The 25418-nt window shown below is 62.4% G+C and overlaps 1 protein-coding gene across 2 annotated transcripts in view; it reads right to left on the bottom strand.

Annotated features, from left to right (window-relative positions):
- Window positions 1–22373, bottom strand: part of SHANK3 (SH3 and multiple ankyrin repeat domains 3) — a 330415-nt gene extending 308042 nt beyond the window's left edge. For both annotated transcript variants that reach the window (XM_086743634.1, XM_086743643.1), the window contains exons 1-2: window positions 22299–22373; window positions 13511–13560 (exon numbers count right to left, since the gene is read on the bottom strand). The gene's annotated coding sequence lies outside the window, so the exon portion shown is untranslated. The remainder of the gene's footprint in view (window positions 1–13510; window positions 13561–22298) is intronic.
- Between the last annotated feature and the right edge of the window lie 3045 nt (window positions 22374–25418).

Below are 25418 nucleotides of genomic sequence, written 5' to 3'. Positions count from 1 at the left end.
TGCAGAAGCACCCCCACAGGGTTCCCCACAGCAGGGACCCCGTGGGGACACACCCCCCCCCCACCAGGGATCCTCCTGGAGGACCACCCCCACCCTACATAGGAATCCCCATGTCAGGGACCTCACCGAGAAGCCCCACACCATGCAGGGATCCCCACAAGTGCCCCCTCCCCCCAGCAAGGGCCAACTGTCACTGCACGCCCTCCCCAGCCCCCCCTGCAGTGATTCCCACCAGCCACCCAGAAGGGACCCTTCCTGGTCCCATCCTGGCAGAGTGATGGGGCAGCGAAGCATGGCCCTGCCCTGGCTGACCCCGTCCCAGGCGCAGCAACCCCCAGAGCCTCTGCTCCCCCAAGGAGCGCTCAGAGCACAGTGCCCACACCAGAGCCAGCACAGGGGGTCTGGACACCGTGCCCAGGGGCTGAGGATGCGTAGTCCCAGCTTCTGAGGCCTGCTCTGCTCCTTTGATCAAGCGTCTTCTCTCCACACAACCACCAACACCTGCAGTTCATCCCAGCAGCCCTGTCCCCCATCTGCAACCATGATCCTCCATCTCCAGTCTGCACCAGCCTATCTGGAGGGCCTGCCTGGCTTCTTCCCTGTCTGCCAGGGTGGACTCATGAAGGAGGCCGGACACTGGCAGGACAAGCAGGTGTGACTCAGGGGCTCCGCACCCAGCTTGTCTCTGGGTTTTACAGGGAAAGGTCTTGGTTCTGGCCCTGTAAACTGTTCATCCTGCAGGTGCTGGAGTGCTGCCCGTTGTGCCCCGACACCCCTGCTCCGATGTGGTCACTGCCCAGCGCGTCTCTGCGCGCACCCACAAACAGCTGGACCGGCCCCCGGGCTGCAGGCTCCAGCAGCACCTCCGCCAGCCCATCAGGCAGGGAGCTGGGGGCTGGCTGCCAGGAGTTTCCCAAACTGGCTCACACTTGGACAACAGGATGCACTGTGGCCCTTGTGCCAAGGTTTTCAGAGCAGGGGGACGGCTGACCTGTGTTTCCACCCCAGCGAACTCTCAGTCAGAGGAGCCAAGTGCGCACACACTGGAGTGGTGGCAGGCACAGCCACTGTTAGCTCCAGCACAAAGCAGGGACGCAAGCAGCCGCCACCATGGGCTGCCATTTCTGCCAGTCCCCCTGCCAGTCAGGGCTAATTAAAGCCAGGAGGACCCTGCTTGCCCAGCAGGTCAAGCCCTTGCTCCCAGGCAGGGACACGCCAGTGACTGCCCTGCCAAGAGCAGATGGGACGCAGGGCTGAGCGCTGCAGGACTGTGCAGGGGACTGCGTCCGGTCCATCGCTGGCTATGATTCAAGGCGTTAATCTACGTGACAATCCTCAAACAGAAATAGCCCCCAAACCACTGAGAGCTGGAGCGATTTACGGTATGGCCTGGATCTGTCCAGGAAATGACTAATGGCTCTTCCTTTGGCCCTCCCACCCTGAGGCCGAGGGACTGCACACGGCAGGCATCAGGGAGAGCCTGACGCTGCCAAGGTGGCCGGCCCCAAGCTGGAGCAGCATCTGCTGCAAACGTCCTGCATCGGCAGAACAGGCAAGACAGGCGGGAAGGATGCATCCGCAGGCCTGCAAGTCCAGGGTCACAGGGGGAGTCTAACGGGTTCTGGAGCACAAGCGCTGCAACCCCGTGGCCCTAGCCCCAGAAAGGGAATCATGGGTCGATCACGACAAACAGCGAGATCAGCCCAGGAGCAACCGGCTGGTCTCTGAGCTCCTCCTTTCCTTCAACCCACACCAGCACCCCTGCGCTGGAGAGCCGCAGATCCTGCCTGTCTGCTGCTGCTTCACATGTGCAAGGACCGGGGAGTCTGCAGCCTTCCCTGCACCCTGGACTCCCGTCACCCCTGGACCCCCAGTGCTGCCCTGGCACGGGTCAAGCCTTTGCGCCCGGATGGGAGGGCACAGTGCCATGACTGTTTCAGTCAACCTCAACCAGTCCCTTTTTAAAAGGTATGACAAAACATTCTTGCCCGGCAGCCAAGAAAGCCAAACCCATGCCTTTCCAGGGTGCCTGTCCCACAGCAGCTCTCCTGCTGTGTCTCTGGGGTCTGAGAACAGCTCTCTAGCAGGGCAGTGGGGCGAGAGGAGATGAGATTGGTGGCGGTGGAAAGCCTCCCGCTCCACCGAGCGCACAGCGTACCCCACCCTACGTCTGTCCAGGCCCCAGGTAGAGGCACATAGAAACCGCAGACCCGCAGAGCACGTGCTGAGCAGGTCATAGGTGCAGGGACGCAGGCTTTGAAGCAGACAAGGCCACCTGGCAAAAACGAGGGCTGGAGGGAACAGGCTGGGCTCCACAGCCTTGAGTCAGGGACACCAGGGACAAGGTGGGGCTGCTGAGGGGAAGAGCGGATGAATTGACCATGAGTCACAAACAGCGGAGAAGGAGCCACGGGCTGAGGTCTCTCACAGCACAGAAGACAAAGGAGTAAGAACGGTCAGGAAGGGAGACGGCAAAAATATCTGACAAACAAAGGGCCAGCGAGGGGAGCATGGAAAGTCTGAACTGGGAAGCCAGCAGCTGTGGCCTGCACGTGGCAGTCACACCGAATGGCTCAAGAGAAGAAACCTGCAGCCACAATGGCATGGGTCCACTGGGCCTCTCCCAGTCTGCGGCCAGCAGCGTCCCAGGGGACAGGCGAGGGTGGCACAGCGTTCAGGGAGGCTGGCGTCCTCGCACGCACACCGAGACACGGCAGGACCAGGAGGCACAGTGTACGGCCAGGCCCTGAGCAGTGCCCAGCAGCGAGGGGGGAAGAAGGGCCAACAGAGGGCCCGTGTCGGAAGTCCCCGCCCTGGGATTGCTCCCTGCGGCTGGCAGCTGGCGCGGGACAGGCAGAGCCTGGGACATGGCGGCGTGGGAGGCTGGCTCTGCCTGCCTCTCGGTCAGGCCTGAAAGTCGCTGAAGGCTGGACGCAAAACGAGCTGTCACCACCGCTGTTCAGCTACTGGGCCTGATTTTTATTAGTGACTTGGAATAAGGGATCACACCGCACCTTAATGAAACGCAGCGTGAAACTGGGAGGAGGCAAGTGGAAAGATCCCAAAGAGATTAGAAACAAGAGCAGGAGGAACATGAAGTTCTGATGTAAATCATCAGAAATGCAAGAGACATGTGGTCCAACTGCATTCCGTGGGCATGCACCCACACAGAGCTGGGCAGACCCCGGAACAGATGGGACACCAGCAACAGACACTTGGGTACGCCCCTCCGAGCGGCACAGCAGGGAGCCCTGCAGCCGAGACACGCGCATACACCTGCACCTTCCTGGAGCTGGTGAGGACCCGTGAGCTGCAGAAAGCCTGGAGCGAGCAGAGAGGAATACTTTGGATACAGACCCATCTGCCTGAAGGAACTAGGGAAGGACCCCGAGCTCTGCCTGTTCCCTTTCCAGAGCCATACCCATGCCGTGAAGGCAGGGGCACACCTCGCTGACAGCGGGCACCGTTCTGCACAAGACCCCCAAATGTTCAGCCTTCCCCTGAACACGTGCTGCTGCAGAGGGGCCTGGCTCCCACCTGCTGCAGTCCTCCCTCTGACACATCGCCACACAGGGAACAAAGCAGGACCAATGCCACCGCTGCCCCTACGTGCCGCCTCAGCCAGCACAGCTTCAGCTATCCTCAGATACCACCGCGCAGCGACAAACCCAGCAGGCCAGGATCTGCACCCTAAACGTCCTGCAACCGGAGTGTCCCAGCCGGAGCTCAGGGCTTCCCGGGGCCAATCTCCCTCCGCCCAGCCTGGCAGCAGCGCCCATCGGAGCCTGTGCCTGTGGTCCACCGCCTGTAGCTCTGTTCAACGAGTGCCTTTCATCGATCTTCTTTCTTTCCTCTTTTTCCGTCTTGTTATTTCACTAGGGGGAGAAATTAAATGCTCCAGATGGTAATTGCCAGGATTATTCTTGCTTTTTTTTTTCCCAATCTTCTGGTACCTCATTAGTTCCCAATAATGTTTGAGACAGAACTGTGAATGGCTGGAAAAATGCACTGGCCACCCCCACCCCCAAACTCCATTACAGACTTGCAGAGTCATTCACATTCATTTTCTCTTATTAAATCAACTTCTCTGCTGAGGAAAAAAATCACTTATCTTGAAAAAAAAGACACAAGTTGAGTACCTTAGAAATTATAATCCAATGAGTCTTACTCGAATACCAGGAAAAACGGATGAAATATCATCAGAGTGAGTTATAAAATCTTTCAAGAAGATTTTATAGTGACAGGACAAATCAGTAACGCTTCCATCAAAGAAAGTCACGCCTCAGTCATCTAGCAGAGCTTCCTGCAGATGCCACCACGAGCACCAGTGAGGGAAACCCAGGGCAGCGCAGTTCATTTGGATTTCCAGTTACTCTTTGCAATAGCCCTCACGAGAAGCTGCAAAGTCTAGCGACCTTCCCGGGTGGCCTGCCCCACTCTGCACTAACCAGACCGTTACAGTCTAAGCCACCTTCCCTGCTGTCTCTCACAAATCCTTCCATCAGGGGCACCATGCCACGGGAACCACAGAACCAGAGATCTCCAGTTGGAAGGGACCCATAAGGATCGTCGAGTCCAACTCCCTGCTCCTCTGAGGACTACCTAAAACTAAACCATATGACTAAGAGCGTTGTCCAGATGCTCCCTGAACCAGGTCCAGGTCATAACAGCAGCAAACCCAGGAATTCACCAATTCTGGGCCAAACTTCATACCAAAGCATGCAGGGAAATGGATGCTGGCGGTGTCAGCAGGCAGGTGGCTGGGCATGGAACCCCTTGGATTCCCTGGTGGGACCAGCCCACTAAAACGCTGAGCCGCATCACCCCTCTCCACACTGCTGAACACTGCACTGGCATCTTCAGAGCTCTCCATCAGGGCTCCACGTCCCCCCTGGGTTAGAAGTAATGTAGAACTACGGCTGTCACTCAGCATATCACTGAATTACTCTTCCTCTGTAGGGAAGGCTCCAGCTGGGAAATGAGCAGTGCTAACACTGTAGTGATGGGACCTAGAAAGGTGCAACAGATACGCTCTGAGGAAGACAAGCAGCCCCAGGGCCCGATAAGGGCAGGAAGAAGAAACCAAAGCACGCTGCAGCAGAGGTGCCAGCTGGAGCTGCTCCTGAGACAGGAGAAAAGGTGCTGCACCCCGGCTGGTGGCAGGGTGAAGAGCGGGTTGCTGGAGCCCAGACAGCGGTGCAAAGACCTGCAGCTGTTGTCACATTGGCACCAGGTCCCACAGCCTGGGAGGAGAGCCCAGCACCGTGCGGAGCCAGAGCCGGGCTGTGGGAGGGTGGGTGGTTGCTCTTTGCATCCTCAGGGACAGGGCTGCTGGCACCCCAGGTGCCACGTCAGAAATCCTCTTCCCAGACTCCTTCCTGTAGGTCTGCTCTCATCCTCTCTTCCCTTCCTGGAAAGCTGCTTCAGACCCTTCTTTGCTGTGACGGTTAGAAATGGCCTAATTTCTAGCCCACACATTCACGGCTAGTTTACCCTGCTCTTGCGTCAGCGTTGTCTGTTAGCCTGTGCCGCTCTCCTCTCCTCCTTTGTTTATGTAAGTATTCATATACGTGTCACGGGCAGCAGTTAGATCCACACTCAGACTTCACCTTGCAGGCTGAACAAGTGCCGCTTCTGTGGTCTCCTCCTGCACAGCAGACCACTTCCCCAGGGACACCCTTGGAGGGACTGACGGACTCCGGAGGGGCTGGGTCGCAGGGCCCAGTCACAGGTTGGATTCACACTTTGGGACACAAACTAACACGATTCCAAAGCTGTCCTGTGCACAGCTCACGCCTTTCCAGGCTTCAAAACCCTTGTCAGCCAGCGCGCGCATCGCAGGGAGGTCTCAGCCGCAGTCCCATGGACGCTAACAGTCTGCTAGGGAGCACTGGAACAAATCAAGGATAACAGCAGCCAACACCTCAACAGCGACAGCAACAATCCTTCCAAAATCACGGGAGGCCTTACAAGTCCCAGCATGGGGGGAAAGCAGAACTGCACAGCGTCTGCATCTTCCTCCACAGGGGCTGTTGGCCACCCAGGCACCGTGGCCACACACACCTGAGGGGGTTAACCTGCACCCAGCCACACACACCTGAGGGTTAACCTGCACCCAGCCACACACACCTGAGCGGGTTAACCTGCACCCAGCCACACACACCTGAGGGTTAACCTGCACCCAGCTACAGCGTCTCGCAGAAACCTCCAAGCACCAGTTCACTACAGCAGCCTGCCTGAGAACGGCAGTTCTCCCTGTCTGAATCAGGGATAAATTCCCTCCCCTCTCCAGCGCCTGCTTTCCCTGCTGGTGCACTGCCTGGGACTTCGCCTGTCCCCTCACATACCTAGTGGCTGTGACTCCCAAAAGGCCTGGCCCTTGGAGGAACAGGGTCTCCGGAGACACACAGGCTCGGGAGCAGCTGGCCCACCCCATCCCCAGGCGCGCCTGCATGGCAAGGGCTGCGCTTTGGGCGTGGAACAGGGGGCTGCAGGCAGCTGCTCTCCAGCACAAGTGCTGCCTTTCCCGGGAGCAACAGCACCGGCCCGGCAGGGACCAGGTACTCGGGCCGTGCTGATGTGTGGGAGAAGCACTCACCCAGCTCTCCCCACGGCCACACGCTGGCAGGACACAAGCTGCACCAGGTCCCCGTGCTCCAGGGCTCCCCACGCCGCAGAGGGGTTGTGGGTGGGTACAGCAGTGTCACAAGTGGGGGTCAAGGGGAGATCCCACATCCTGCTGGGGCGTTGCTGCCGGGGGGCGTGGAGAGCAGCACACGGGGCTGTCACTACTGGGATCACTGGGAATGGTCCCGCGTGCTGCGGTTGCGGCAGGACAAGCTGTTGGCATACCCGCTCTGCCTCGCAGCTAGTGAAAGGAGCAACTGGGACTGACCCCACCTGACGCACTCCAGTACTCCACATCAGCACCCAGGGAGCTGCACTGGGGAGAAGGCAGCACATCCACCCACCTGCACCAGCATCGCCCCTGCCCTGCCAGACCCTGCTGACACAGCCGCAAAGCCCCAGGCCATGCTTAACCCTCAGAGACCAGACCCGATGCCTGCTCCAGCGGCTCCCACAGCACCCCAGGCTCCGCTCTTGCAGTGGCACCGAGCCTGGCCCTGGCTCTGCACGCAGGTGCCTTGCAAGCTCCTCCTCACCCCCGAGTCCTCCCAGGACCAGGGAGCCCTCGGCCACGTTTAACAGCCCTGCCCAGAGCCCCCTGCCCTCCCGCGCTGCTGCAGCGAGTCAAGCCCTCACCTCAAATGATCGGGGAGCGTCCGCTTTCGCTTGGCTGGCAATGCCCATGGGACAGGCAGAGTCGTTCCCCTCGCACAGGCCAGACGTTACTGATTTACCAGGGGCGGCTGCGGCTGCAGCGGGAATGCACGGTCGATGGTTGCAAGCACTGTGGAAGGCACAGTGGCCCCCGCGGGGGGGACAGGGAGCGGGAGAGACTGTGCTGCTCTGCCCCCACCGCAGGGTCTGAGCTCAGTGTCCCGCACGGGGCTTCGGGAGGTGGAGGGTCCCCCCTTCCCACCGGCCCAGCACTGGCCCGTGGTATCCTGGCCAGCTCTGTGCCCGGGGCGCGAGGCAGGGCCCTGCTCAGAGCGAGGGCTCCGTGATGCCGGAGCCGTCCTCATTGCTTATCTGGGCAAAAGCAGGTCAGCCGGCCCTGCTGTTTGCCATGGCTCCGTCCCAGCCCCACGTGACAGGTAGCACAAAGCAGGCTCTGCCAGCCCAACCTTGTCCTTTGCCACTGCTGGCTGTGTCCTCCAGAACTGACCCACACGGGCAGCGGCAGGGGCAGGACTGTTCCTCCTGTGGCCCCAGACTGAGTGTGGGGATGCACAGCGCTAACGATGAGAGGGGAAGGAGCAGTGCTCATCGATCAGCCTGCGTGTGGCCGCAGTGTCCTACGGGGCCTGACGGGTAATTCTCCTGCCAACTGATTTTCCCTCTCTCCATTTGCCAGGGTTACTGGGTCACTGGGGATGCGCGGATGAATAAAGGGCAAGTCCTGCAACACATCGTTTTTGGGAGCAAACCTGCTGCGCCAGCGCTTGGCTTTCCCGGGGCGAGAGCGGAGCAGCGCTGACCCCAGTGCAGGGCAGCGGGATAAGGACCAGCGTCCTACCCCCACGCAGTGCAGGCCCGGGAACACCAGGGCTCACCTGTGTCTCCGAGTGCCCAGCAAAGAGGCAGTGGCACCCCTGAACTCCCCCAGCACAGGCACATCTGGAGGCAGCTGCAGCGCACGGCTGGTGGCGATCTGTAGGGGATTCTGTCTGCAGAGTTCTGGGGCAATAGCCTGGCACAGGGGTTTCTGAGAGCTGTCCTTAACAGCTGTCCCGCAGCGCCTCTCTGCCTGCCCATGGCTGCTGCACAAGAGGAACCTGGGGCTTGGCCACCAGCGAGCGCAGCACCTCAAAACCACAGGAGCTGACTCCCCACCGGCCTGGCCCCGGGGCAGTCCCGCTCGGCCAAAGCAAAGGCTGTCTGCTCACTCCTGACGCTGCCCAGGCTGGAGACGACTCTTCAGACCAACAGCGGTAATCCCTGGCCCAAAACGTATGCTTCCCACAGGTCACAGCCCTGCACGGACTCCTGGCTGCCCACCTCCCACAGGGTTGTGCGGCCCCGGCTCCAGGACGCGGCCACACCGCCTGCCCCATCGCTCCCCATCACCCTGTGGGGATGCAGGACTGCTCCCCTTTGCGGGAAGGAGTCAGACCACTCGGAGGTGGCCTGATGGGCAGCAGAGCTCCCTGCCAGCCTGCAGGGAGGGCAGGAGCCGACAGCCCCAGCCAGGACCCCTGGCCCCCACGGTGGAGGAGCAGCACCCGCTGCCAGATCCCAATTAGGAGGCAGGAGCACAGGCCAGCAGACCCTCTCTCTGTCCCTGCAGTCCCCATACAGGGTACAGTGCTATCTGGTGTCAGGCACTGGCCACACAGCCCTGAGCGCGGCTTGCGGCAGCACAGCCACTGCCAGGCTCAGCCCTGCCCGCTGCCTGGCCACACACCCCCTTCCCTTGGCAAGCTGGGCCGGAGGGACGGTGGTCTGGCAGGCAGGACAGCACGCGCATGCTGAGGCTGCACGACGCAGTGTGTCAGGGGCAATGCTGGGACACACTGGTGTGGTCCTTGCCCCCATCCCTGTGCGCTCACATCCACCCCTGGGCTGGACAGACAGGCAGCCCGCGCTGCCAGCTGCCCTGGGAGCTGGCCCAAGTTAAAACCAAGCCCATTTTGTCCTGATCGCTTTTAGCAAGAGCAGCTCACAGCTCTAGCTGGTCCTGTAAAGCAGAAGAGCTGACGAACAGTGACACAAGCGCAGGAGTGTATCTCCCTCCTGTATCTGTCCCCGTTCACAGCGAAGCACCAGTGACCACAGTCCTTCTTCCTGGCTGCCCTCACCCCTCCCTGTGCAGCCCATGCTCATAGCCAGCCTGACGGGCCACGCAGCACCCCAGCCTGTCCCCCCAGCACCCCACCCCAAGGTGCACCTGGCTGAAGGGAGGAGCAGAGCCTGGGGAAAGGCAGAGGTGGCTGAAGACTCTGAAGCTTGCAGGACCTATTCCCTGGTGATGCAGCTGGGATCCGTGGGCTCCATGTGCCAGGAGAGCACCTCAAGGAGCTGGCACCACTAAGCAGGGTTCCAGGGATGTGGTGACTGCTGCTTTACTGGGCAGGGTGTCCCCAGAGTCCCATCACCATGCAGGGCCTGCCCCAATCCTGTCCCAACACAGGTGCCCGCGAACCGCAGGTCCTTCCCTGCCGGGCACGGAGACCCAGGCAGCAACAGCATACAGCCGGTCCAGCCCTGGGCCCTCGGGGTCTGCAAAGCCCAGCAGAGCCCACAGCCCGTGGGACAGCTCAGCCTCTCACCCTGGGAAAGTGTCTCCAGAGCGGGAGCCAGGGGATGGCTGCAGTGAGAACAGCCTCACTGGGAGGCACTGGGGATTCTGGGGGCTTCGCACACTCTCCCCGCAGCAACTCTGAGCAGAGTGGTGTGTAGCCATAGGAACATCACTTAACGCAGTCACCTTGGTAACCACAGCTACGCGCTCTCACGGTGCACGTGCGAGGTCCTGTGCACCCCCGGTCAGGGTCCCCAATCCTGCACCCACCTCGCAGCCTCCTGCTTGCCCAGTCACGGGTCACGCTGCCTCACGTGGGCCCCCACACGCACTGCCAGCCCATCCATGCAGGAGAGGAGCACGTCTGGGTCAGACACACTTAAGGACCTGCTGGAAGGAACAAGACCCCAAAGCCCGCCCCAGCATGGACAGGCTGGCAGAAAGCACGTCTGCTCCCTCCACCTCCCCACAGCACCGCTGGGCACAACCGCAGGTAAGCACAGCCCAGGAAGGTGGCACAGCCCAAGGACAAGTAAATCCAAGCAGTAGGTTCCCACACCTCCCACCCTCATCCCAGCAAGCACCTCTGTGTCCCTGCGCAGTGGGACCCGTGGCAGCACAGCCAGGCAAACGCCCAGCCCCCCGACGCGTGGGCGACGCCACGGCCCGGCTGGCCCAGCCTGCCATCCTGCACAGCCGTAGGGCGGCACAGGCTGGAAGACAGCCCCGTACCTGTTGCAATCCTGTGCTGTTCCTCCGCCCTCCTGGCTCCAGCTTAGGGGGAGCACGACACAGCAAGAAGCGAGAAACCCAAGGACCTCCAGAAATTACACAATCCGCCAAGCAACCTGGACCACTCTGCTGCTGCCAGGACCTTCCACCCCCTCATCATCACCACCAGCAAGGTCCCATCACCATCCTCTCCCTCAGCCTCACCTGCAATGGCCTTGGCCCTGCCCCAGGACGGCCCCTGCACCGCCCCAGCACTGCAGCCTTGCAGGCGCCCCGGCGTCCCTGCGGGTGCAGAGCCACCAGAGCTGACCCCATCCCTAGGAGCGTTTATCTGACCTGTTCCCAGGGACTCGGTGCTGCCCAGGTGCCGACACTATCCAGAGCTGGTGTCGGGGCTGCCACCCCAGAAAAACATCCTGCCGCTGCAGAAGCCCAGCACGCCCCGCTGCTCAGCCAGCCTGAGCACACCGCTCAGCTTCTCCCGCTTAGCCCTTCGGTAATAGGATAACGCTGCCTCCATCTGTTTGTCTGGGACTGAGACACTAATCGCCTCGCTGGCATCCCTCCTCTCCCTGCACCCCTGCCCGGCCCGGCCCACCGCACACAGGGAGCCCAGGCCCAGCACAGGGCAGAGCTGCCGCGCTGGCAGGAGTTGGGAAGAGATTCTGGGCAGCAGCGGGCCAGGCAGCCACAGCCGGGACAGAACCAGGCTCCTGACCCGGCCACCGCCTCCCGCAGACGCTGAGGAGCCTCCTCACGTCCCACAGACTCGGGCTCCTGCTGTAGCAGGGAGGGACAGTCCTTCCCTTCAGGGCTAGGAGCAAAGCCCTGCCACAGGGACTGCCTTCGCCAAGCCCAGCTCCACGGGGTCCCGCTCCCACTGGGATCTGCTGTTCTGCTGCAGAATGAGAAGGAGAAATGATGCTGCCACAGCAGTCAGACGTGGGCCCTGCGAGTCATGGATGTGCTCTGGGACCAGGTAGCACTGACTTAATTGAACACACAAGCCAGAAGAAGAGCTTGGATAAATGCCCACATCCCAGCACAAACACAATTCATCCTCACCGCACATATTCCAAGACTGCATCTGCCCTACGCTGGCAGCCGGTGCCGAGACAACGGGCAGAGCCCTTCAGCCCCGCGGGGAAGCACCGCTCGCAGCGCAGCGGTTCCCAGCCCCAAACCGCCTGGCACAGCACGGCACGGCACAGCGGCTCCCCGTACGGAAACACGCAGCGCAGCCCACGCAGCGCAGCCCGTGCCGCGCAGTCAGCCCCTGCACAGAAACGCGCAGCACGGCCCACTCGGTTCGGCCCACGCAGCACAGCCCTGCACGGGCAGCCGGAATTACCTGCAGGATTTACAAGGTGAAGTGGCAACACGTTTCAGGGGCCCTGGAATGCAGCTGCAGGCTCTGAAAAGAGCCTGCTGAAGCCAGAAAAAGCACCCGCTATTCTTGTGCATTAGCATTTTAGGTTTCCTTTGTTTCATCCTCTGGTTTCCAAGCCTTCACCCTGAAGCTCCACACACACAGCTCAGCCTGCCTCGCACGCAGGGACAAGGGGCTGGGTGAGGCTGCGCGTGCACGGGGGTCCCTCGCTTCTCAGCCCATCCCTGCCCCAGCGTGGGACACAGCAAACATCTGCGGTGAACGGGGTTGGCAGGTGACAGCCCAGGGATGGAGGCAGAAGCTGGAGTCCCGCTCCCCTGCAAGCCCCAGCACGGGATGCCCTGGTGTGCAGTGAGCAGCGGGTGGGAATACAGGGACACGCTGCAGATGTGCACAGCTGGAGGCACAACAGCATCTGCCAGACCCTGCATTGGCCAGGGCTGGGGTCCTTGCTGGGCACCAAGAAACTCTCATGGAGAGGGGAGAGAGAAGGCTGCTCAGAGAAGCACACAGAGCCCAGGGCAGCACACGACGCAGGGCAGGAGACCAAGCAAAACCACAAGGCAGGCAGGGGACAGACCAGCCCCCGACCATGAGCATTCGCCAGCTCCCACTCCCACGGGACATCTCTCCCCTACCTTTCCCAGGTGTGTCTTACAGCTTCAGCTCCTTCTCCACCAGCTGTGGGCAGCTGCTTCCCCGCTCCCCTCTCCCACGCTTCCCTGTCCCCGCTGTCGCCCTGGCTGCCCTTTTCTCCTTCTGCGCCAGGCTCTGGCTCTACCACAGCCACAGCAAGCAGCCGTGCATCCCCGCCCTGCCCACGTCCGTTCGGTGCCCTGGAAGGAAGCATGCGCCGCCCCTGCCCCTGCCCCAGCATCCCGCGGTAGGAGCGCCCACCGTTCTTTCCTCCCCTTTGAGCTCTGGCACCTGCCAGCAGTGGTGCCGCAGGTTCACTGTGCACATGCGGACGTCACCGCATCCACACAGCCAGGGCTGGAAGAAGAACCCACACCAGTTTGATGTCCAGGAACCCTACTGTCCTCCGAGACCAGTGGTACTTGTCCCAGACAGAGATCCTGGACCCCAGCTGGATGGGACTGGGGGAACTCCATCAGAGAGGGCACCCTGAATCCCAGCTGGACGGGCCCACGCAGACCTGGTCAGCCAGTCTCCCAGGACCTCTCCTCTCGATGCCTCCTCAAAGCACGTTATGTAGTAACGACCTGCCCCTGGGACTCATAACTGCTTCTGCATCACTTGCAGCCTGTGGACCTTGCAGCCTGTCCCCTCCAGCCTGAGCCCTGCCATCTTTTGCTAGCCCCACAAGCCCTGTTTGCCCTCAGCTCTCCATGTGGCTAGCCCCGAGCAGTACCACTGGGTCCCCATCCCCACTGTCCCCGACAGGCCATCCCCTTCCGGGACAAGGCTGCAGGCCCTGACCAGCCTGAGCCCCCTCCTCAGCTCCCGTTGGGAGGCCCAGGGCATTTCGGAAGGCAGAACGGGAAGGACAGAGCAGTGCTCACCTGAAATGACCGTCACAGGCACGGGGTCACAGCACTCCCTCTTCATCAACCTGCAGACAACAGAGAGCAAGGGCAGCATCAGCGCAGCGCACCACATGCGCAGCCCGCGGGCACGCTGCACCCATGCAGACCGCAGATTCGGCCTCAGGACAGCAGGGAGGTGCGGAACCCGCAGGGCTGGGAACAATAGCATCCCCAGGGCAAACCTACAGACACCAGGGAGAGGCAAGGTCACCTACAGCGTGTACCAGCACCTGCCGCCCCGCCGCAGCACAGCGTCCCTGGCCTCCCCACCCAGGCAGAAGCGCTGCACCCTGAGCCCTCCTGCCCACGCAAGCCCATCCTCACTCCACAGACAGGCACGTCTGCTCCTCCCGAGGAGGCCCACAGGGCTCTGCCCCTGCCCAGGCAGGCGGGAGGACAAGCAGCCCCCTGCCTTCGCCAGCCCCGCAGCACAGCTCGGCAAGACCATGCGTGAGGGCAGCGCAGCCGAGGGAACAGCCCGGGCCTGAGCGCCAAGGAGCAGGGACACAGCGGCCCTGGGTCAGTGAGGGTCCTCGAGTGCCCCTCCCACCCTGGGTCAGCGAGGGTCCACGAGCGCCTCTCCCACCCTGGGTCGGCGGAGGTCCACGAGCGCCTCTCCCACCCCGAGTCGGCGGGGGTCCCTGTGCGCCTCTCCCACCCTGGGTCGGCGGAGGTCCACGAGCGCCTCTCCCACCCCGGGTCGGCGGGGGTCCCTGTGCGCCTCTCCCACCCTGGGTTGGCGGGGGTCCACGAGCACCTCTCCCACTCTGGGTCGGCGGGGGCCCACGAGCGCCTCTCCCACCCCGAGTCGGCGGGGGTCCACGAGCACCTCTCCCACTCTGGGTCGGCGGGGGCCCACGAGCGCCTCTCCCACCCCGGGTCGGTGGAGGTCCACGAGTGCCTCTCCCAGGGGGTCATCCACTCCTAGGCAGAGTCCTGGGCAGGACGCAGACGGAGAGCAGAGGCTGTCTCAAGCTGAAACGCCAGCAATGCTAAGGGTCAGCTCCTCCACAGGGTCAACCCTCTTGTTCGGGATAAGCGACGGGGGCCCAGGACCCAGCTCAGCCCAGCTCCAGAAGATGACAGGGCAGGTGCCTCAGGCAAAATTCAGGAACTGCTACAGGCAGCCAGGAAAAAAGAAAAGTGTATCCATAATGCCTCTGCTCTCTGATGCGCTGGAAATGTGCACGCTCGCTCTCCTCGCTTCTCATTAGAGATCCTTTCTGGGTGAGTGGCTGAAATGGCTGCTCTGTTGTAGAAAATTAAAAATGTATGACTTGGGATTTCTTGGAGCAGCCTGTTGTGCTGCAGCTGGTGTCAGCAAGTGCAAGGTGCTGCGGGGGGAAGGGGCTGTGGCAAGGATCCCATTTTTGCAAACAGCTCACGGGGTGCACATGGGCAACAGGGGTGCCACCAGGCTTTAAACATTTCATAAGATACACTTCACCCTCCACTGGGACCACAGCCACTGCGATGCACCTGGAAAACGTAGCAGCCATTGTGTGCCTCTGTAAAACGATGCTACTGAGGTCCCAGCGGGGCCGCAGCACGATGCTCCCGACACAGCTGCCGCTGCCCCACAGGACACCTGTGCCATAAGAACAGAGGAAACCTACCACAGCTGTTTGTGTAGGACCTAAACAAAATGGCACAGGTCACGTGTGTGCCCTGCTTGGACGTTTAGTGCCCACAGGGAACTGGGTCTCTCTCCTGTCCCTTAGCACCAGGGACACCATGAGCAGGGCAGGTGGTGGGGCAGGGGACTGCTGTGCCGGTAGGGACACGAAACCTCGAGGAGCGCAGCCCTACAGGGCTCAGAGCTGCGAGGTGACACCCCTGGGCATGGGGTGGCACAGGCTGGGACACCTACAGCCTCCCTCCCACCCGCGCATCACCCGAAATCCCTCACTGCAGCACAGAGTGTGGGCCGCAGGCAGGCAAGGGCATAGAGCAGCCCCAGCCCTCCCACCCCACCAGAGCCAGATCTGCCGTCTGGAATTAGGGGGCTCGGATGAGGGGGTGCATTGTGCGGTGCTGCAGAGCAGGGACCCCCATCCACCAAAGGCGTCCCCAGCAGCTCATGCTCCAGCTCACCCCCCCGCCACTGGGCAGCCTCAGCCCAGGGACGCGGCGGCTTTGGGCTGGCGCTACGCAGCACGGCGGCACAACCCAAACACCCCATCGTGCCTGGTGGGCCAAGGACACGCTCTGCACCTCTGCACGGGCACCAGACGCACAGCTAACCAACCTACACACGCGCGGCAGTCACCCGGAGCACAGAGCCTTCCCCAGGCACACACCGAGGCCCCAGTTGTGACGGCTGCTGGCACAGCCGCGGCGCAGCTCCGGGAAGCCGAGCTGTGAGCCCCATGTCCCGACCCAGTCAAGCGCCGGCTGCGCTCCACCACTGTCCCCCCAGGTGTGGGAGGGCTGGGGCAGCACCGGCAGCACAACAGCAAGAGAGCAGGTGAGGAACAGGTGCCGGCACAGCCATCATCCCGCGCACAGCCCCACGCATCCAACGGGTGCGGGACCGGGCACCAGGGCTCCCGGGAAAATGCAAAACCAAGGGGACTTGGAAACAGGAGGCAAGAATTACCAAAGGGCAAGGAAAACTGTCACGAGAAGAGGAAGGGAAGAGCGGAGACTGCTGCCTTAGAAGGAGGCAAATAAGAAGGGACACAGATAAAAGGCTGAAACATCCTGAATAGTCTGCAGAAAAGAGCAGAAGTGTTGTCTCCTTTCATCTCACAGCATGAGGGCAGCGGAAAATGCCGTGGGATCTCGCACTAAGAAAAGGAAATGCCTCTCTACGTAGCCTGTAACTAGACGGTGCAGCTCGCTGCCGCAGGAAGCCCTTGAGGCCCAGAACAGCGCACGTCCCAGCCAGCTCTGGAGGCTCCTGCGCGTGAGGACACCAAGCAAAGTTACCAGCGGTGGCAAGGCTGCGCAGCCCCCTCCCGCTGCGCTGCAGCCTGCTGATGGCCAGCAGGACCACCCCTCAGCACAGGCAGCCGGTCCCAGCCGCCCCCCAACTCCCGGGGCAGTACCAGAGGTGGGATGGGGCAGTGAGACGGTCCCACAGGCTGGCTCTGATCTGCAGGGTGGCTCCCCACCAGCCTTGCTCAGTCTCCGGCAGGACGGCTTTTCCTCCCGGCTCTCGCCCGCACCATCTCCATCCCATCCTGACCTCCAGAGCAGATCCTGGCCAGCACAACAACCTCCTGCGCCCCTCCTGAGCTGGGCCTCTCGCGTACCATCCTTCCTGTCCTCAGGTGATGAGCGCCTGGTGGAACGTGGACCATGGGACCACACCCAGTAACATCAAAGGCACCCATCTGCACGGGAAGCAGCTCCAGAGATAAATTAAATGCTTATAATATGAGCATCTTCACCCAACCCTGATAACAGGCAAAGGAGATTTATGAGTTTATTATTGGATCTGATAAATTAAACTCTTCACAGAAGAATAAATTATGCAGATGATCTGCGATGTATTTAGACTGCAGCTTGCACACCGCCAAGATCCCAGCCCTCACAGTCCCTGGGGACCCTGCTGTCTGCGGAGCCAGAGGGGCCTTGTTCGTACTAGCAGGGAGAGCTCCAGGGAAGCTGTTATTCCTCTTGCTCGTGAATGGCAATTCCGCCTTTCGCTTGTCTGAGTCTGACTCTTTTATCACAGATGTCCAGATTCCCTGCTTTTCGTCCAGATTCTTCCCTTCCCAGGATAAGAGGCAAGGACTGCAGGCTCGCTGTAACCCCAGCAGCGGGTCCCCAGCAGTCTAACAAACACAACGTGACCAGAAATGACAAGTCAGTGGAAGTAAAACTGTCCCCAAGACAGAACTGGGAGCTGGGAAGCATCTGGAGACTCTCATCTCAGGAGGGCTGTGTGAACGCCTCTGCACAGGGAGGCATCCATGGGGTTACAATACAGCAGATGGGACACACGCAGATCCTGTGACCAGGCTTCAGAGGGGACATACTCGTTTCTGCCTCCTGAGGCCTCCCAGGGCCCTGATCCCGCAAAGGGACAATGCCACTTGGTCCCTCTCACAAGCATCATCAAGGAATCCATTCCAGCTGCTCCAGACAAGAAATGCAGACAACACGGCAGCCACAGACCCGGGCCAAGGGCTGCGGTGCCACGTGCAGACACCGCTGCACGTCTCTGTACGAGACCAAGCGAGCTCGAGTATGGCCATCGTGTCCCAGCAGGCTCCTGTCACAGCTCCAGGCATCCCTGACCCCGCAGAGGAGCGGGAGACATCGAGGAAGGGGTACAGCCTGCAACCCCCGAGCCCCAGCATGCTATCCTGTATCCCCACGCATGCCGGGAGCTGTAGTCCCTCTCTACCGAGGCCAGGAAACAGCACACGGCAAGGACGCAGCTGAGCCTCCGCTGAGCCTCCTCCGGGCAGGGGAAGGTCCCCAGGCCACCCTGCCCGCGGCCGGCTTCCGTCAGCGCCGAACAATAGCGTCCAGGGCTGAGCACTCTCGGGGCCGCTGCGCTTCCTGCCATTCTTTGCAGTCCCCTGAGGATGTCTATAAAAAGCAGAAGAATCCAGACCTGGAAGTCTAACCACTCCTTAAATCAGCCAGGAATGCCAGCCTCTCCTGGGGGAGGGAGCCTTGCGGTCCCCACGGTGGGGAGCCCACCCTGGCCCACCCATGTCCTTCTGCTGTTCTGGAGCCTGCAAGGTCACTCACCTCGGCATGAAAGAGCAACCCAAAGAGCCAGCTCCTTCCAAACCAGCAGCCCCTTAAAGCAGGGGCTGGGCTGGGGCACAACCGCCCGGCCCCACCACGGGGGGGTCGCGGCAAGCGGAGCCTGTTTGGGGGGCACGTATTCTGCACACGTCCTGGGGGCTCGGCTCTGCCTGGGGAAGGGCTCACTGTGGTGCGAAGCCGGCACTGATGGACCCTGCACCGTTGCAGGCTGTGCTCAGCCCCCTTCCCACCCAAAGTCACCCGTGCAGACACAGCTGTGTCCACATGGCATCCAGAACCGCAAACTCACAGAGCTGCTCTCAGCGAGGGGAGAACGCGCTGCCGCCGGAGAAGAGCTTTCAATATTTAATGATAGAAGAGTCTCCTGATCGACCTGCTTCTTGGGTTACGAAAGTCCCCATTTGCTCTGCTCCCCCAGACGAGATGGGCAGCCTGAGTGTGGCAGCAGCACAAACACCCCATCCCCTGGAAGTTTGGGCTGACCCTCGAGAGGCTCCCACAAAGCCAGCGCTGCCTCCTTCCCACGCTGCCAACGGGAGCCAAGCCGCTCATGAACCAGAGCTTTTGCCTGTTGTCACAGTTACAGCAGCTCAGCTGCATTCAGGAGTGGGATGGCAATTTACTCTTTGTACTCGTTTTAGCTGCATGGCCTCCCCCCGCTCCGCGTCCGCCATGGCAGGGGGGATTCCCGCCCCACCGCACTGCCAGCCCCACGCGGCTCCCGAGCCCCCGCTGCACCCCGCGGCTCCTCGAGTCCCTGGGGCAGGGGCACAGCCGGACCAGATCCCACCTCCCGGGCTAGCGGCGGGCCCCGGGCGGGGAAGGAGGCAGGGAGAGGAGGCTGGAGCCGGGCAGGGCACGCCGGTGTCCCTCGCTGCCTGGGAGGGGACCCTTCCCCTGCCCCGCGGCTCTGCTCGCCCCAGCTTCTCTCGTCCCGTGCACAGAGGGCGAGCGGGCAGGGGCCAGGAGCACTACCAGGCTGCTGGCCCTCCCAACGCCACCTCCCAGCTGCTCCTTGGTCCCGAAGGCAGGTGCCAGCAGCTCCCATCCCACGTCCCCGCCACACGCATGGCCCTGCCCCGGCTCTCGCAGGAGAGCTCAGCTCTACCCCAAGTGCCCTCCAGCCCCTGGCCCAGCCCCACTGCAGCCACACGCTCTGTGCTGGGAGCCAGGGCAGGACCAGTCTGCCATCGCCACCGGGCTCCTGCGGTGCCTCCATCAGGGAGCCTCATCCCACCGGGCTGCCCCAGCTTTACACACGCTTTGCCACACCCTGCGAGAGGGGAAGGGGAGCCCAGCCTGCCCCCCAGCCCCCCTCGCCCCCACAGCCCCGTACTCTGCCCCTCACCGCTGGCACACGCGTGCCTCGCCGCTTGCATATGCACTTACGCACTCCTGTGCGGAGGCAGCAGTAATAATTTTTAGCTGGCGGAAATCTCAACAGAATATTCTGTAGTGGGCTGCCTGTGTCTGTTTGCGTGCATTTCCAGAACACAACCGTGGTTTAAGTGAACAACGCAGGACAAAACACAAACAGTACAGATATGCATTATTCATATGCTAATACTAACACTATTAAGAATAGTTAGGTGTTATATGAATATTACATGCTGTACAACCAAAAAAAAAAATAGTTATTATCTGAAAAAAATTATTATCTGAAAAAAAAGGACCTTGTAATATTCTCCTTTGTGCCCTTTTTTGCCCTCAGCCCCTTTTGCCACATACCTTGCAAGCTTGGCACAGTCAGCAAAATCTCCACGGAGGGCTACTGTGCAGGTGCAAAATGCACAAGAACTTTGTGATGCATTTAAGTGTCGGTATAAAAAGAAATTATGGAAACTTGTTACGTGTTGTCTCCATTATCCACACGTCACTATTGAAACAGAATGCCAGTGGAAGCTTTTAGTGAAGTTTATAAAGTTCTGGGGGGAAAAGACCCTACTGTGGCCCAAGGAGGAGCCATCCCTGCCCCCACACAGTCCCAGGCAAGTGGAGCCCCCAGCCCCATCACCTGCAAGCAACACACACAGCACGCACTGCGCCGCAGCCCCAGCTCTAGCTCACACTCACACTCGCAGAGCACGAGGTCTTGTGCAACGTCCACGTGTGCGAGGGCCGCAGCAGCCGTCGCTTGGCCAGCCCAGCAGACGCTGACCAGGAGCAATCGCACACCCTGAGCGAAGGCCACACTCCTAGACCGAGGGAAGACCAGAGCCCTGCAGAGGTCTGTGCCCAGGTTCTCAGCTCCTCTCCTGACAACACAAGACTCTGGCACACAACAGCTAAAAGAACGCCTCGGATGCTAACGCAGCGAGATGTTTTCCCACCATGCCTCGCTATAGGCACGGTTGCGAAGCTAGCCGCATGTTTCGCTATGTCTCTCACAGATGCCTGACAGAGGTAACCCTTACATCGCCAGAGGCTTTGAGGATCTCTGCCCATAGACACCACGGGCAGAAACAGCAGGTACAGTTCCTGCTGAAATCCTGTTGGCTTAAATCTATTGCTCCCTTCACGCCAGCATCCTGATTTACAGGAGCATGCACAGGCTCTCACGGGTACCAGTACCTCTGAATCAAACGCAGCTCTGGAGTTCCCTGCTTCCTTGACCCAGTTTTGGAAGAGTAGGAGAGTGGCAGACTCTCACTTTTCCAGCGGTTCCTCAAGACACCAGGGACCGGCTAAATTGCAAGCTGAGGCCCAGGCAGAACTCAGCCACACAAATCCCCTACGCAGGACCGTGCAGCACACCCCGAGCCCAGAGTACTGCTCGTTATCCATGACAGCCACTACACAAACGGTGCTTACACAGAGAGCACCCAGAAGAAGGGTGTGCTGAGCACCGCGCATAGGTGTGTGCAAAGCCCTGAGGGCAGATACAGCCAGTTAAGCACAGATGCACACAAACCACAAACAGATAAGTTACAAAAGCGATGTCACATGCTACAGAAGCAACATCATGCCTTCACCAGAAGTCCCCCTCCCTGCCTAAATGCTTCTGGACCATATCGCAAGCGTCACAGTCGCCATCCTCTGATGCACAGTCTGCCTGCGTGTATGCTACCAAAATGTTGGGGTCCTGTTCCCCAGCACACACCCCCCACCACAAACTGTGGACCCCACTTCCCAGCACGTATGTGTCGCTGTAAACCACGGCATCTGTCCCCAAGCACATTCATCTCACTGCAAATCTCAGTCCCTATCCCCCAAAATAGACTCTCACTACGGTTACAGCCCCTGCTCTCCAGCCCACACACCCCAAAGCGCACCACAGCCCTCAGGCACCCCAGTCCCAACCACAGCTCCTGTCCTGAAGCCCCAACACAAGCCATGGCCCCCATCCCGCAAGACATCCCACTGCAAACCACAGCCACGGCCGCCCCACGTATGCATCCCACTGCAAGCCACAGCCCCGTTCCCCAAAATGTGTATCCAGCTGCTGACCGCAGCCCCCGACTCCCGGGACGGGCCCCCAGCCACAAGCCGCGGCCCAAATTCCCCACCACAAACGCACTGGGCCCTGCGCCCAGCACACGCACCCCACTGCAAACCACAGCCCCCACCCACCAGCGAAGCACAGCCCTGCTCCCCTGCATGCCCGACGGCCCCGCGCCCCCGCAGCTCTCCCCGGCACCCCACGGCCCAGCCCGGCTCCCTCCGCGCCCCACGGCCCCCACGCACCCCTGCGCGGCAGCGCACAGCCCCCGGCCCCAGCCGGGCCGCCCCGCTGCCGGCCGCGCTCCCCCTGCCCGCGGGGCAGGGCTCCTGCTGCAGCCGCCTCTGCCCCCGCCCCGGCCCCGGCCCCCGGCCGGCGGGCAGAGACCCCCCCCCCGTCCCCCCACCCGAACGCGCACCTGCGCGCCCGGACGCGGACGCGGACCCGGAGCACGGTCCCCGGGGCGGCGCTCCCTCGCGCAAGGCTGACCCCGCCGCCCCGGGCGGCCGGCTCCGCGCTCCCCGCCCCGGCCCGGCCCGGCCCCGCCGCCACCCCCGCCGCGCGGGGCAGCCCGGCCCCGGCGCCGCTCGTTACCTGCGGGGCGGCGGGCGGCGGGGCCCGAGCCACCATAGCCGCGGCGCGGCCGGGGGCAGCGGCGGCCGCCGGCAGCGGGAAAGGCGCGGAGCGGGGCGGCGGAGCGGGGGCGGCGGGGCCGGGGCGGGGAGCGGCGCGCGCGGCGGAGCCTCCGCGAACTCGGCCCCCGCCGCCGGCAGCGGGTGTTAGTTTAAGGAGTTGTCATGGCAACGGGGAGCCGGTGCGCGCGGGAAGGGGCGGGCGGAGGGAAACTTCAGAGGCGGCTGCCCCGGCCCCGGCTCCCGCACCCGCACCGGGCCGCCGCCCCCGGGGGTCTCCGCCTCGCGCCCGCAGCCACCCCCGGCTCCCCGGGCCCGCGCTGCTCCCCGGCGCTTCGGTCTCTCCCGCCGCCCTCCGCTGCCCGGCGCCCCCGGCACCCTCCGCCCGCCGTGCCCGCCTCGCCCGCCTCGCCCCGCGGGGACGCGCTCGGCCTGGCCCCGCCAGCGGCAGCCCCAGGAGGAGCCGCCGGGCGGGGGCAGTGCTGGCCCCCGTGCACCCCCGCGTGGGGCACCCCACGGCCACGCAGGGCCGGCCCTGCGGCCCCAGGGCTGGGCCGCGGTGCGGGGCGCCCCGCGAGCAGGGCAGGGCTGGGCTCGTCGGCCCAGCCCCATGCTGCCCCACAGCCCTGCCCCATGGCGTAGCCTGAGCGGTCCCACAGCCGCAGCCACGACTCGCGGCCCTGCCCTGTGCCGCCGGTCCAGCCCCACGGAGCCCACAGCAAAGCGCCGTGGCCAGCCCACCCGCTGACCCCAGGGCGAAGTACCAGCACTGCCCCAGCCCTGCTGACCTTGCTGCAGGGACCGGGCTGCCCTTCCCGGGGCTGTCCCAGCCCCACGGCCCCGGCAGGGAGCAGAGGTGCCCCAGCCCCACGCTGCTCGGGGGCGGGCGGACCCCCACAGCCCAGCCCCGGTGCCGTTACCTGGCCCGGGCCCGTGTGCTCCCACGCAGGCTGCTCTGGCTCCCGGCCCCGCGGAGCTGGAGCCTACAGGAAACCCGCGGCCGCCAGCTCAGCCCCTTTCCTGCCAGGAAGGGGACACCCCTGGCCCCCGACACGCTACCACCCCCCTGCTGCGCCCTGCGTCCTGCCGCAGCTGGACTGAGGCGGCAGCCCAGGACACACAGGCGTCCTGGGTCAGGGCCTGGCCACAGGGTCCCGCGTGCACACACGTGGCTGCATGTGCGTGTGTTTGGGGTGCTGCGGGGTGCTGTGCATCATGGCGGGGGGGGGGGGAATCTGTGGCATCCACAGCTCGGCTCTGCACATCCAGAGGGGCCAGGATGTGCCTCCGCATCCTATCTGGAGAGCCAGGAAACACCTTGCCAGAGCAGAGATTCTCCCTTCCTGTGGGAGCACTGCGGGCCGGGAGGAAACCCCGCCGCGAGCGGAGTGCCGGCAGCACTGCCCGCAGCAGTGCCGGATGGATGGACAGACGGACGGATGGATGGCGCCCTGGCCTGGGGCGCTTGCTGGGGCACATGGTTTGCCCTGGCCAGGCGAGGGTGGGACGAGCTCAGGCAAGGGCAGAGCAGGCGCGGCAGGGCGCAGGGCTGAGCCAGCAAGCATGGGCCCAGTGACGGCAGCGCTTTGCTCCACAGCAGCACCCGTGGCATGGCTGCAGCTGTGAACCTGCCCAGCTCCATCTGCGCACCCAGTGTGGACACCCCCTCAGCCCGCTGCCCTCCCCGGCGTGCCCCCATGTCCCCTCTGGCAGCCCAGCCTGGCCTGCCCCAGGCACCCACTTCGCTCAGCAGTCTCCATGCGCGCAGCAGCAGCACGCAGCTGCGGGAATACGGGGACGTCTCTCAGTGGGCTCGGCTAGAAGGAGGTCAGGCATGCCTTCAGCGGCCTGAGCCACGCAGGGACCCGTGCCCGGCAGCTGCAGGGCCCCATGTGCCAGCTCTCCTGAATGCCCCCTCCAGGAACAGGCTCCTGCCTCATCCCAGTCTTTGTGCCTGCCTGACAATTGTCCCACCTCTGGGCCCTGGGAGTCACTCCGCAGCAGTCGCACCCGGCTCGGGGGAGCTGCAGGAGGGATGGACCCGTCCAGCCGGCTGCAGGACCTGGGCGAGGCTCTTCTCCCCATCCATGGGACAGCTTTCCAGCATCCCCTGAGACCTGTGCTGGCCGCAGCTCCTACACACCCCTCCTCCACTCTCCAAGGGGAGCTGCAACCAACAAGGGATGTCTTCCTGCTGCCTTCCAGGTCAGTGTTGCCACCTCAGAGGCTCGGGAATAGCGTCCAGGCTCTGTGCCTTTGGCCTGGTTTTGATCATGAGATGTTTAGTTGCAGTTCTTTGGGTGTTTTTTAGCTCATGGAGGCAAACTTCCTGGATTTCCTTCACGAGCCTGGAGAGCTGAGAACACACTGTTCCCATAAAGCTGACACGTTCCCCCAGTCCGATGACACCAAGCGTTTTCCAAGTACTGCGGTGCTCACACCAGCAGTTCCAGAGCTGGTGCTGTGATGATGTCTGCAGCCCCACGGTGTTAGGAACAAGTCCCAGCTGCTCAGGAGGGAAACAGGTCCCGGGGTGGTAGGAATGGGACCAACTCTAGAGACAGGGGAGTGGGATGGGTACTAGGCTCACAGCCTTGAGAACCCTTCCTCCAAAAGGACACATGAACAGGTGGAGATCAAGCAAGGAGATCCTGGCTGTGCAGCACAGGAAGCAATTAAACTGCGAGGGACGGGGCTCCGTGGGGAGGTGTGGCACAGAACCTCTCCCTTTTGGCCAGCAGCTCCCAGGGACGGTAGGGTGGGAGACCCTTTCCCAGGACTCCCTGAGCCATGGTGGGGCAGCCCGCTCCTTCGCATCGCAGCCCAGGCACAGAGCAGCTCGATACGAGCAGCATCTGACATATCGGATGTGGCAGCTCCCCTTGAGACCAACCAAGTGTGAAATAGAACCAGTATGAGCTGGGAGAAGAGGCATCGCTCAGGGGAGAACAGCCAGAAGCGTGCTCAGCTCAGGGGATCTCTGCAGCGGTCGGCACATGTAGCGCGGACAACGAGGAACCCCACGCGAATGTCTGTACACGCAACCAACCCACAACATGCACACAGCCGAAGGAGGTGAGCA

This window comes from Chlamydotis macqueenii, chromosome 1, assembly GCF_036417535.1.
Source record: "Chlamydotis macqueenii isolate bChlMac1 chromosome 1, bChlMac1.mat, whole genome shotgun sequence".
NCBI lineage: Eukaryota > Metazoa > Chordata > Aves > Otidiformes > Otididae > Chlamydotis > Chlamydotis macqueenii.
This window is presented reverse-complemented; position numbering and strand designations above follow the sequence as displayed.